This window comes from Canis lupus, chromosome 4 (assembly GCF_003254725.2).
Source record: "Canis lupus dingo isolate Sandy chromosome 4, ASM325472v2, whole genome shotgun sequence".
Classification (NCBI taxonomy): Eukaryota; Metazoa; Chordata; class Mammalia; order Carnivora; family Canidae; genus Canis; species Canis lupus.
The window spans coordinates 81053062-81066516 of NC_064246.1; positions in this window are offsets into that span (position 1 = coordinate 81053062).

The following is a 13455-nucleotide window of genomic DNA, read 5'->3' on the forward strand; positions in this document are numbered from 1 at the left end:
TTGTTTTTGTTTTTTGATTTTTTGTTTTTTTGTTTTGTTTTGTTTTCTTTTCTTTTTTTCCGTCTGATACTCTGTGTCTTTGATTGGGGCATTTTAGCCCATTTACACTCAGAGTACCTACTGAAAGATATGAATTTAGTACCGTTGTATTACTTGTAAAGTCACTGCTTCTGTACATTATTTCTGTTCCCTTTCTGGTCTATGTTACTTTTGGGCTCTCTCTTCACTCAAAGTATCCCCTTTAATATTTCTCACGGGACTGGTTTAGAATTTGATCACAAATTCTTTTAGTTTCTGTTTGTCCTGGAAGCTTTTTATCTCTCCATCTATTTTGAACAATAGCCTTGCTGGTTAAACTATTAATGGCTGCATACTTTTCTCATTTAGCACCCTGAATATATCAAGCCCAGGTCTCTGTCAGTAGGTCTGCTGCCAGTCTAATGTTTCTACCCTTGTCGGTTATGGACCTCTTGTCCCAAGCTGCTTTCAGGATTTTCTCTTTGTCTCTGAGAATTTGCAACCTTCATTATTATATGTTGAGGTGTTGACCTTTTTTTTCTTTATTGATTTTCAGGGTGGTTCTCTGTGCCTCTTGGACTTGAATGCCTGTTTCCTTCCTCAGAGCAGGGAAGTTCTCAGCTATAACTTGTTCCAGTATGCCTTCTGCTCCACTCTCTTTCTTTCCTCTTCTCTTGGGATCCCAGTTATTCTAATGTTGATTCACTTTATCCTATCACTTATCTCTTGAATTTTCCCCTTGTGATCCAGTAGTTGTTTATCTCTCTTTTTCGCAGCTTCTTTATTCTCCATCATTTTGTCTTCTATATCACTAACTGTCTCTTCTGCCTCATTTACCCTCACAGTTAGAGGCTCTGTTTTTTATTGTATCTCATTAATAGCTTTTTATTTTGACTGGATTAGATTTTAGTTAATTTATTTCTTCAGAAAGGGATTCTCTAAGAGATTCTATGCTTTCTATGCTTTTTTTCAAACCTAGCTAGTATCTTTGTAATTGTTACTCTGAATTCTAGTTCCAACATCTTACTTATATCCATACTGATTAGTTCCCTGGCAGTCAGTACTACCTCTTGTTCTCTTTTTTGAGGTGAGTTTTTCTGTCTTGTCATTCTGTCCAGAGAATAGATGAAGCAGTGAACAAAATAGAAAAATGGCAACAATGACCCCAGATAAATTTAAACTAAAGAGGCCCAAAACAAAACAAAAAACAAAAAAAAAAAAACAAAAAAAGAAAAAAAATTTTTTTTTTAAGAAGAGACAGTGAATGTAATCAGACAGATGAACAGAACAGAGCAAAAACACTGGATCCTGTGTGTATTTTGGCCTGTTTACTGTAAGACTAGATCCAAAAATTGTAAGGAAAGAAAATCTTACATATGTACAAAAATCAAATTAAATACAATGAAAGAGGGCAGCCCGGGTGGCTCAGCGGTTTAGCACCACCTTCAGCCCAGGGGATGATCCTGGACACCCAGGATCGAGTCCCACGTCGGGCTCCCTGCATGGTACCTGCTTCTCCCTCTGCCCGTGTGTGTGTGTGTGTGTGTGTGTGTGTGTGTCTGTCTGTCTGTCTGTCTCTTCTGAATAAATAAATAAATCTTAAAAAAATACAATGAAATAGTAGAATGTAACTGTAAAAATGAAAATCAAAAGACAAAAAAAAAAGGAAATAATATAAACAGACAGGTAAACAGGATGGATTAATACACTATATCCTGGGTATATTTTGGTCTGTTTGTTAGAAGAAACTATTTTCCAAAGTTGTAAAGAAGAAGAAGAAGAAGAAGAAGAAGAAGAAGAAGAAGAAGAAGAAGAAAAAAATATATATATATATATTCAAAAATAAAATTAAATAGATTGAAAGGCCAGAATGTAACTGTAAAGATGAAAATTTTAAAAGACTAAAAAAATAGAGAGAGAGAATATAACTAGACAGATGAAGAGAACAGAGCATTACACTAGATTCTGTGTGTATTTTTGGTCTGTTTGTTAGAAGAAATCACATCCCAAAATTGTAAAGAGAGAGAAATTTATATATATTCAAAAAATAAAATTAAATACAATGAAAGGATATAATGTAACTGTAAAAATGAAAATTTAAAAAGACTTAAAAAAAGAGTTGATAAAATAAGAAATTGGTTGAAAAGGAACGAGAAAAAAAATAAAATGTAAAAACTAAGGAATCATGAGAAAATAACCATGAATTCTATCTACTATTTTCCCCTAGCACCAGAGTTTTGCAGCTCTGTGTGTTTGGTAAACTTGTTCTTAGCTGGATGTTCTTGCTGATTGATATTCTGGGGAGGGTCTCTAGCATTAATTCTCAAGCATTGTCTCAAAACATTTTCTTTGCTTGGGGCAGAATTTCACTGCCCTTGCCAGGGGGCTAGGCTAAGTAAGCTCTAGATTGCTCTTTGTGGCTTTAGTTCCCTGTAGGCTTTCCTCACTGATTTGGGCCCTATTCCTCAGAGGACCCTAGGAAAAGTAGTCAATCGCTCCCAACTTCCTGGGCTCCCTCTGTGCTCTGTGCCCACCTGGCCTTTGACTGAGCACTTCTAGCTCAGGCATGTGACCCTGCTGGTCACTTAAGCAGAAAATCAACAAGGAAATAATGGTTTTAAATGACACATTGGACCAGATGGACTTAATAGATATGTTCAGATCATTCATTCTAAAGCAGCAAAATACATATTCTTTTCAAGTGCACATGGGACATTTTCCAGAAGAGATCACATACTGGATCAGAAATTAGCCCTAAAAAAGTACACAAAGATTTAGATCATACTATTCTGATTTTCATATCACAACGCTATGAAACTTGAAGTTAACCATAAGAAAAATTTGGAAAGGCCAAGATACATGGAGGTTAAAGAACATTCTACTAAAGAGTGAATGTGTTAATCAGGAAATTAAAGACAAAATTAAAAAGTACATGGAAGCGAATGAAAATGAAAATGACCATTCAAAACCTTTGGGATGCAGCAATGGCAGTCCTAAGAGGGAAGTATATTGCAATACAGACTTAATTCTTTCTTGCAAGAAGCAAGAAAAGTCTTAAATATACAACTAACCCCAAACCTAAAGGAGCTAGAAGAGGAAGAGCAAATAAAGCTTAAAGCTGACAGAAGGAGAATAATAAAGATTACAGCAGAAATCAATGATATAGAAAAAAAAAAAAAGCAGTAGAACAGATCAACAAAACTAAGAGCTGTTTCTTTGAAAGAATGAATAAAATGGAGGGTCGCCTGAGTGGGTCAGTTGGTTGGGCATCTGCCTTTGGCTCGGATCATGATCCCAGAGTCCTGAGATCAAGCCCCAAGTCAGGATCTTTGCTCAGTGGGAAGCCTGTTTCTCCCTCTCCCTCTGCGTGACATTCCCCCTACTTGTGCTCTCTCTTTCTTTCAAAGAAATAAATAAAATCTTAAAAAAAACGAATTGATAAACCCCTAGCCAGACTTATCAAAAAAGAAAAAAAGAAAGGACCCACATAAATTAAATCGCAAATAAAAGAGGAGAGATCACAACCCACAGCGTAGTAATACAAACAATTATAAGAGAATATTATCAAAAATTATATGCCAACAAACTGAACAAGCTGGAAGAAATAGACAAATTCCTACAAACACATAGACTACCAAAACTGGCACAGGAAGAAATAGAACATTTGAACAAAAAAATAAAAAAAAGAACAACAACAAAAAAATAGAACATTTGAACAGATCCATAATCAGCAAGGAAATTGAAGAGTGATCAAAAGTCTCCCAAAAAAACAGAAGTCCACAGCCAGATTGCTTCCCGGGGGAATCTACCAGAATTTTTTTTTTTTTAAGATTTTATTTATTTATTCATGAGAGATTCAGAGAGAGAGAGAGAGAGAGAGGCAGAGACACAAACAGAGAAGCAGGCTCCATGCAGGGAGCCCAACGTGGGACTCAATCCCAGGTCTCCTGGATCACACCTTAGGCTGAAGGTGGCGCTAAACCACTGAGCCACCCGGCCTGCCCCCTAACATAATTTTATTTTTTATTTTTTATTTTTTAAAAATTTTTTTTCCTAACATAATTTTAAAGGAGAAGTAATATCTATCTATTTTTCTCAAACTATTCCAAAAAATAAAAATGGAAGGAAAACTTCCAAATTCATTCTACAAGAACACTGTTGATTCCAAAACCAAAGATCCCACTAAAAAAGAGAATCACTGGCCAATATCCTTGACTAACATGGATATAAAAACTCTCAACAAGATAGTAGTAAATTGAATCCAGCAGTATATTAAAAGAATTATTCACCACGATCAAGTGGGATTTATACCTTGGCTGCAAAGTGTATCTATATTTGCAAATCAATCAATGTGATACACCACATTAATAAAAGAAATTATAAGAACCATATAAATCTCTAAATAGATGGAGAAAAAGCAATTGTCAAAGTATAGCATTCTTTCTTAATAAAAACCTTCAACAAAGTAGGGACTGATAGAACATACTCAATGTCATAAAGGCCATATACAGAAGACCCACAGCTAATACCATCTTCAATGGAGATAAACTAAGAACCTTTCCCCCAATGTCAGGAACAAGACAAGGATGTCCATTCTACCCATTTCGATTTTACATAGTATTGGAATTCTTAGCCTCAGCAATCGGACAATAAAAAGAAATAAAAGGCATCCAAATAATAAACAAGTCAAACTTACACTATTTGCAGACAACATGCTACTCGATGTAGAAAACCCACAAGACTCCACCAAAAACCTGCTATCATTGATACATGATTTCAGCAGTCACAAGATATAAAATCAATGTAGAGAAATCTGCTGCATTTCAATACACCAATAATGAAGCTGCAGAAAAAGAAATCAAGGAATTGATACCATTTGCAATTCCACCAAAAACAATTAGATATCTAGGAATAAGCCTAATCAAGAGGTAAAAGATCTGTACTCTGAAAACTATAAAACACTTATGAAAGAAATTGAAGAGGACATAAAGAAATGGAAGCTTTTCTCACATTCATGGATTGGAAGAACAAACATTTTAAAAATCTATACTCCCCAAAGCAATCTACACATTTAATACAATCCCTTTCAAAATACCAGCAGCTTTTTTTCACAAAACTGGAACAAACAATTATAAGCTTTGTATGGAATCCTGAAAGATCCAAAATAGCCAAACCAATCCTGAAAAATAAAAACAAAACTGCAGACATCATGATTCCAGATTTCAAGTCATATTACCAAGTAATAGTCATTAAGGTAGTATGGTACTGGCACAAAAACAGGTAGATTGATGGAACAGAGTAGAAAATCCAGAAATAGACACAGAACTATATGATCAACTAACCTTCAAAAAAGTAGGAAAGAATATCTAATGGAAAAATGACAATCTATTCAACAAATAGTGTTGGAAAAACTAGATGGAAGCATGCAGAAGGATGAAACTGGACCACTTTCTTACACCATACATAAAAAAATAAATTCAAAATGGATAAAAGAAGGGAAGGGAGAAGAAATGGGTAGGAAATGTCAGAAAGGAAGATAGAACATGAGAGACTCCTAACTCTGGGAAACGAACTAGGGGTGGTGGAAAGGGAGGAGGGCAGGGGGTGGATGGGTGATGGGCACTGAGGGGTGCACTTGATGGGATGAGCAATGGATGTTATTCTGTATGTTGGCAAATTGAACACCAATAAAAAATAAATTTATTATTAAAAAAAATGGATAAAAGACCTAATCCTGAGACAGGAAATCATCAAAATCCTAGAGGAGAACACAGACGGAAACCTCTTTGACCTTGGCCATAGTAACTTCTAACTAGAGACATTGCCTGAGGCAGGGGAAACAAAGCAAAAAGGAACTATTGGGACTTTATCAAAATGAAAAAAAAGAATCTTCTGCACAGCAAAGGAAACAATCTACAAAACTAAAAGGCAGCCTACAGAATGGGAGTAAATATTTGTAAATGATAAAGGATTAGTACCCAAAATCTATAAAGCACTTATCAAACTCAACACCCAAAACACAAATAATCCAGTTAAGAAATAGGGAGAAGACATAACTAGGCAATTTCCAAGGAAGACATCCAGATGGTTAACAGATACGTGAAAGGATGGTCAACATCACTCATCATCACAGAAATATAAATCAAAACCATGATGAGATACCACCTCATACCTGTCAGAGTAGCTAAAATTACTAACACAAGAAACAACAGGTGTTGGTGAGGATGCAGAGAAAGGGGATCTGTCTTGTGTTTTTGGTGGGAATGCAAACTGCATCCACTCTGGAGAATAGTATGGAGGTTCCTCAAAAAGATAAAAATAAAACGCCCTATGATCCAGCAATTGCACTACTAGGTATTTATCCAACAGATACAAAATATAGATTCAAAGGGATACAGGCACCCTGATGTTTGTAGCAGCATTATTAACAATAGTCAAATGATGGAAAGAACCCAAATGTTTGCTGACTGATGAATGGATAAAGAACAAGTGGGATAGATAGATAGATAGATAGATAGATAGATAGATAGATAATAGATAGATATAGATATATATATCTATATATATGATATAGATATATATATATACGGTATACATGTATAATGGATTATTCAGCCTCAAAAAGAATGAAATCTTGCTATTTCTAGTGATGCGGATGGAGCTAGAGTGTGTTATGCTAAGCAAAATAAGTCAGTAGGAAAGACAAATATCACATGATGTCACTCATATGTGGAATTCAAGAAACAAAACAGATGAACATATGGGAAGGGGAAAAAAAGAGAGAGAGAAAGAGAGAGATCATAGGAGACTCAACGTTAGAGAACAGGGTTGACATAGGGAGGTCGGTGGGGGATGTGCTCTATGGGTGATGGGTACTAAGGAGGACACTTGTGATGAGCACTGGGTTTTGTACATAAGTGGTGAATTACTGAATTCTACTCCTGAAACCAATATTGCATTATATGTAAACTAACTCGAATTTTAATAAAAAATAAATAAAAAAATCTGCATGTTTAAGGCATTGTAAATATTGCTGGGAAGATTTTAGAACTGAATTATCTGAAAGGCTTGGACTGAGAAGACAAAGACAAGAAGGACAGAAGAGGAAAAGGGTAAACAAATGATGTCATGGTTTCACTTTTATAAATACCTCGAATCCTATTGCATGCCTTGTGCCCAGCGTTGGAGACATCCAGAGGAAATTTAAACACCAGTTACTCTTTGTCTCCATCCCGTCTCTCTTCCAGGGCTGAATATTTTGCTTTCTCTGGCTTCCGACATTATTCTGACTCATGCTCTTTTTAGCTATTCCTTTCCCCTGGAAATGTTCTTTTGGTTGGCATTTCAGGATTTCAGAATTCTTAAGTGATCCGAAGTTTACTCTAAGGATACATTTCTTTCTCCAGACTCTTTTGTGAAATGAGATCACTACAGCCATGTAACTGGATTTGCTTTATCACTCAATCAATACTTCTTTCACAGAGAGGTGGCAGGAGGAATCAGGGAAAGCAGTGGCTGTAAGGGAAAATGAGTTTGAACAGAAATGGGGGCACCAGGGCATATAGGAGAATTCTTTTCAAAGTAATAGAGAGAAATAAAGATTTACAGGATAAGAATCATTGCCTGCAAAAATTTCTTATAACTCTTTTCTTTCTTTTTTGAATCTGTGTGTCTTTCTAGCATCTAAGCCCCAGCTCTTTCCCACCCATTTATTCTTTTACTTTATTTTACTGTTTTATTGGAGAGGCCATTGACTCCACATTACCTGTCTTAATTCCCCTTTCCTAAGTCAATTCCTAACAATTAATAGAAGCCAAAAAGCCAATTAAATAAAAAGTTCTTAATAAATATACATTCATGTGAGAGTTCCAAATATATGCATAGTTTCATGCAATTTTTAAAACAATCCTGATTGCTATTAATAAATGTATAATTAGGGATCCCTGGGTGGCGCAGCGGTTTGGCGCCTGCCTTTGGCCCAGGGCGCGATCCTGCAGACCCGGGATCGAATCCCACATCGGGCTCCCGGTGCATGGAGCCTGCTTCTCCCTCTGCCTGTGTCTCTGCGCCTCTCTCTCTCTCTCTGTGGCTATCATAAATAAATAAAAATTTAAAAAAAATAAATAAATGTATAATTAGTTCTATTTTATAAGAGAGAAAACACAGACACTGAAAAAGTAAGTAATTTACAAAAATTAAAAAGCTTGAATGAGAGAGAGGCAAGATATAAAGACTCCTAAATGCAAGGGTTCTGACAATCATTGACTTCTTCAAATTTTGTGACCTTCTTGTGCTTTTTTCTAAAAATGCAAACAAAATAAAACAGATACCAATTGTTATTGCAGAAAAAAATTTTGTTTCTCATTATATCTATTTCATTGTGTTCCAAATAATTTTAATCAAAGTACAGGAGTATTTCCTTCAAACACAGTCACACTCTTATTATTTTATTTTATTTATTTATTTTATTTTATTGCTTAAAACAGTAGCCACCCCACAGTTAACTTCCAATAGGAAAAATATATACAGATGTATAATTTAAGGTAAGATTCTTCAAAAAGAAAAAAGACCAACTTCTTTGAGAGCTTAATGCTAAGTGAAATAGGCCAGACACAGACTAGTGCAGGATAATTCCACTTACATGAAGTATCTGAAATAGTCAAATTCATAAGATCAAAGCCTGATATGGTGGTTTCCAGAGGCTGGAAAAAGGGGAAAGAAGAGAAACTGGGAAGTCACTACTCAGTATGTACAGATATTTAATTAAGAAAAATAAATAAACTCTAGAGATCTACTCTGCAGTATTGTACCTACACTCAGTGATAAGGCTTGTACACTTAAATTTTTGTTAAGTATATATATTTCTTTAAAAATAAGTAACTGAATAAAGACCAAACAAGAACTACAGCAAAAGTAAAAATTAACTAAAATGAAAGATCTATTTTCTTTTTAATTTAATGCTATGTGAGTTTGGAATTTTGAAATATTTTGTGTTTAAATATTTTTTACTTGTTTTGAAGGGTGAAATTATATGGTCATATATGGTTTTCAACTTATGTGATTCATTCATAATTTAATTTTTGAAAGTGAAAGCAAAATCAATTCTGCATTATTTTTCATTATTTGATATTTTATAAAGATAATAAATTTCTACTATAAGTGAGTTTTACAAATTGTAATGAAACTGGAAAGATCGGGCATTTGAAAGCATGATCACTTAAGTTAAAACAAGACCTTAGAGAAATGCCGTGAAAAAGTCAAATATTATTACAATAGTTTTAATGATATACATGTCTGCGGTTAGTGTAATTGGTTCTCTTTATGTATCAGCTGAAAAAGTATTTTCTTCTGTAAAACTTTATGCAAAATGTTAATTAGTCACTTATATTTGAAGAGCTTGGTAAAAATGTATTCATGGGCATAAACTTTTACATTTTTTATTTTAAGGTTTATTAGTATAGAGAAACTCTTTCTTATGTTAAACTGAATCTAAAAATATATCCTTATATTTGAAAGTAGCATTTTACATTTCTTCATTTTGTAACCAATCACGTAAAAGTCCTGAAAAGAAACACTTGTTCTAATTTTAAAAGGTATACACCTACCAGCAACCCTGAACATAATTTTAATGATAACAGCTTGGGTGTCACGGGAAATTATAAGCATACTTTAATTAATTGTATATAGAAGTCATCATATGTGTAAGTACATATTATCAATTAATATTTGATATTTAATATTAAGAAAGAAGAACAAAGCTAAAGGTATCACGACCTCAGATTTCAAGATATACTCCAAAGCTATAGTAAATCAAAACAGTATAGTACTGGCACAGAAATAGACACACACATCAGAATAGAGACCACAGAAATAAGCCCACTATTATGTGGTTAATACACCTAAAAAATATTTAGAGCTTTTCTTGCACTATTCAAATACATTTTGTCCATTTCACTGGGTCGTATTGATTGGAATCTGACAGAGCCATACAAAATATTTCTCTTTTTTATATAAATATTTTATTTATTTATTCATGAGAGACACACAGAGAGAGGCAGAGACACAGGCAGAGGGAGAAGTAGGCTCCCTGCAGGGAGCCCCATGCAGGACCCGATCCCAGGACCCCAGGATCACCATCTGAGCCGAAGGCAGACCACTGAGCCCCCCCAGGCGTCCCTGTGCAAAATACCTCTGTGTGATCCCCTTCATGGAGATCATACTAATAGCCCTCTCTTCTATTTGAGGGCATTGTGTTTAAAAATGGTTTCATTGTGGGTGCAGCCAGGCCAGGGTGCTCAGGCTGGGCTCCCTCTACGCACATCCTGCTGGGTGGCTTCCTCACACTGTCGGGGGCAGCTGAGCTCTCTGAGCAAATCTCACTCACACCTCCCAACATATGAGGTTATCCTCACTTTGGTGTCTCTGAAAAGGTCCCTAAACACCTACATCTCAGCTATCATCTGCTTGGGGCTCCTGCTGCTGCTGGATATCTGGTGGCTCTGAGTCCAAACTAAGAAGATGGCAGACCCCCCAGGAAGAAGATGCTTCCAAGTGTATTCAAGGAATCCTGGGAGTAGAGGGTCTCTTACCTCCTCATGCCATGTCACTGTCATAGCAGGACCGTAAAGGAACGTAGTCCACCACCTTGTTACCAGTACATCCAAGGTTGGCCCGTGTTGAAGTAGACATCTCTCGGACCCTGCTCTCTGTCTTGGACATTTACTGCTCTCTTTTGAGGGGTACCTACTACATATATTAACATTCCTCATGTCATGTGAAAATAGAAAAAAAGAAAAACAGAAAAGCAATTTAATTCACTCCAAATTTTAATGCATCAAAATAACTATTAATCCCTTTTATAATTGTACCACTCAACTTTTTCTATGCTTTTATACAGATTTATTTTAGTGAAAATGAGACAATATAAATTATTACTTGCTTTTTAAAACTAAAAAAAAAAAAGTAGTTCATGTGCAAACAGACTTGATGGAGGGAGGTGGGTGAGGGATGGGTTAGATGTATGATGGGTATTAAGGAGAGCACTTGTTGTGATGAGCACTGACTGAGTGTTGTAAGTCACTGAATTCAACTCCTGAAACTAATTTTGCACTGTATGTTAACTAACTTAAATTTAAATTAAAAATTTTAAAAAACAACAAAACAATAAAAATTAGTTCTTTTTTTAAAGATTTTATTTATTCATGAGAGACACAGAGAGACAGAAACAAAGACACAGGCAGAGGGAGAAGCAGGCTCCATGCAGGGAGCCTGACATAGGACTCGATCCCGGGGCTCCAGGATCACTCCCTGGGCTGGAAGCAGACAGATGCTCAACCACTGAGCCAACCAGGCATCCCAAAAGGTAGTTAATTGTGATTTTAATTTCTTTATCAGAATAAAATTTTAGCCATAAGACATTCTGTCAAGTTACATCATTTTAATAGTATAATTATTTTGACAATATCTAGTGTATGCAACTTTACTGGGTATGGAAAGTGGAGGATACAGCATGTATAAACCACACCCTTGTCCTGCAGAGGAATCATAACTGTGTATAAATATGCATAAGGATATTTGATAGATTACATCTGTGTTTGATATATATATATATTTTTCTAAGGTTTAAGATAGTATGTGTTATAGCAACTAGAAGGAGGGACAAATTGATCTCTAATTCACTGAGCTGAGGCAGTTGTAATAATTATATAATAGAATGGAGCCATTGTGGTAAGTGGAATGCAAGGACAAAGGCACAAGATAAAGCATGAGTATAGAGAGAAAACACAACTGTGTCTCAATAACCAAGCTAAGGATTTTGGATTTTATTTTACGGGATAATCATTTGCAAACTAGGGATCAACCATAAAAGAAGGAGTCCCATTTTCAAATCTCCTTGGTCAATGTGTTTGACAGTTTATGTATCAATTTGCTAGAATGTAGCAACCAGTCATTCCGCACACACCATTAGAGGTGTGGCTCGGCAAGTATCTGTAGATACAGTTAGCAGGTTAGCATCTATAATCTTTGACTTTAAACAAAAGGCATTTTCTTTGATAATCCAAGTAGTCTTCATCTAATCAGTTGAAAGACCTTAACAGCAAAACTAGTTTACTTGAGGAATAAGAAATTCTACCTCAAGATTTCAGCATCAATACTTGTCAGAGAGTCTCCAGGCTGCCAACTTGCCATATGGAAAATGTACATTCCAGTCCTCACAACTTTATCAGCTAATTCCTCAAAATAGATCTATTTCATGCATAGGCTCATCTTAATAGCCTAGGTATAGAAATCATTTAACAAAATTCACCATCATTACTAGTAAAAACTTTCAGCAAATAGAAATACAAGAGTCAGGATTTAAAAACCTAATGATGATATTGTACCTAATGGTGAAAGACTAAATGTTTTCTCCATTCAGAAACAAGGAAAGAATGTCTCTTCTCACCAATTCTTAAACATTATACTGAAGGTTGTTGCTAGTCCTTTAAGGCAAAAGAAAGAAACAAGAAAAAAGAAAAACATCCATTTTGGACAAGAAGTATAACTTCTTATTTGCAAGTGACATGATCATCTGTAGAAATTACCGTGGAATCTACAGCAATCTACTAGAAATAATAACTAAATTTAGCAAAATTGCATTGTGCAAATTAGCATACCAATACACAAAACAAAAATAAATATATTTCTATGTACTGATAATCAGGAATAACAATAAAATATAATACCAGTTAAAATAATATTAAAATATATTATACTTAGGGATAATTCAGACAAAAAATGTCCAAAATGTATAAAAGTATATATCCATACAAAGGCATGTTTATTCATAACAATGAATAAAAAGTGTAATATCCCAAATCTAAAAACCCAGGTGTTCATCAGCAGGTTAATGGAAACAGAAATGACATATTATTGTGTATCTCTACAATGGGATACTATTAAGCCATGAAAACAACTGAACTACTGATGAAAAGTCATGGATGGATTTCAAAATTGTGCTAAAAGAAGACAGGCAAAGAATAGAAGCACATAATATGATTCCATTTATTTAAAATGAAGAGAATGGAAACAATCTATGATGACAGAAAACAAATCAGGGGTCGCTTGAGGATGTGGGGTTATATGAGCAGGGTTGGAAGGAGGGACTAAAGGGGATAGGAGGAAATTTTAGGAACTGATGGGTATATTTGTTATTTTGATTTTGACAATGATTTCACTGGTATATGATTTCAAACATATGTCAAACCTCACCAAATGTTTGTCTATAGTGTAATGTATCAACGATATCCTTCTTTATAAAAAAATTATTTATTCATGAGAGACACAGAGAAAGAGAGGCAGAGACACAGGCAGAGGGAGGAGCAGGCTCCCCATAGAAGCCCTCAGCGGAAGGCAGAGGCTCAACCACTGAGCTACCCAAGCATCTCCATATCAACG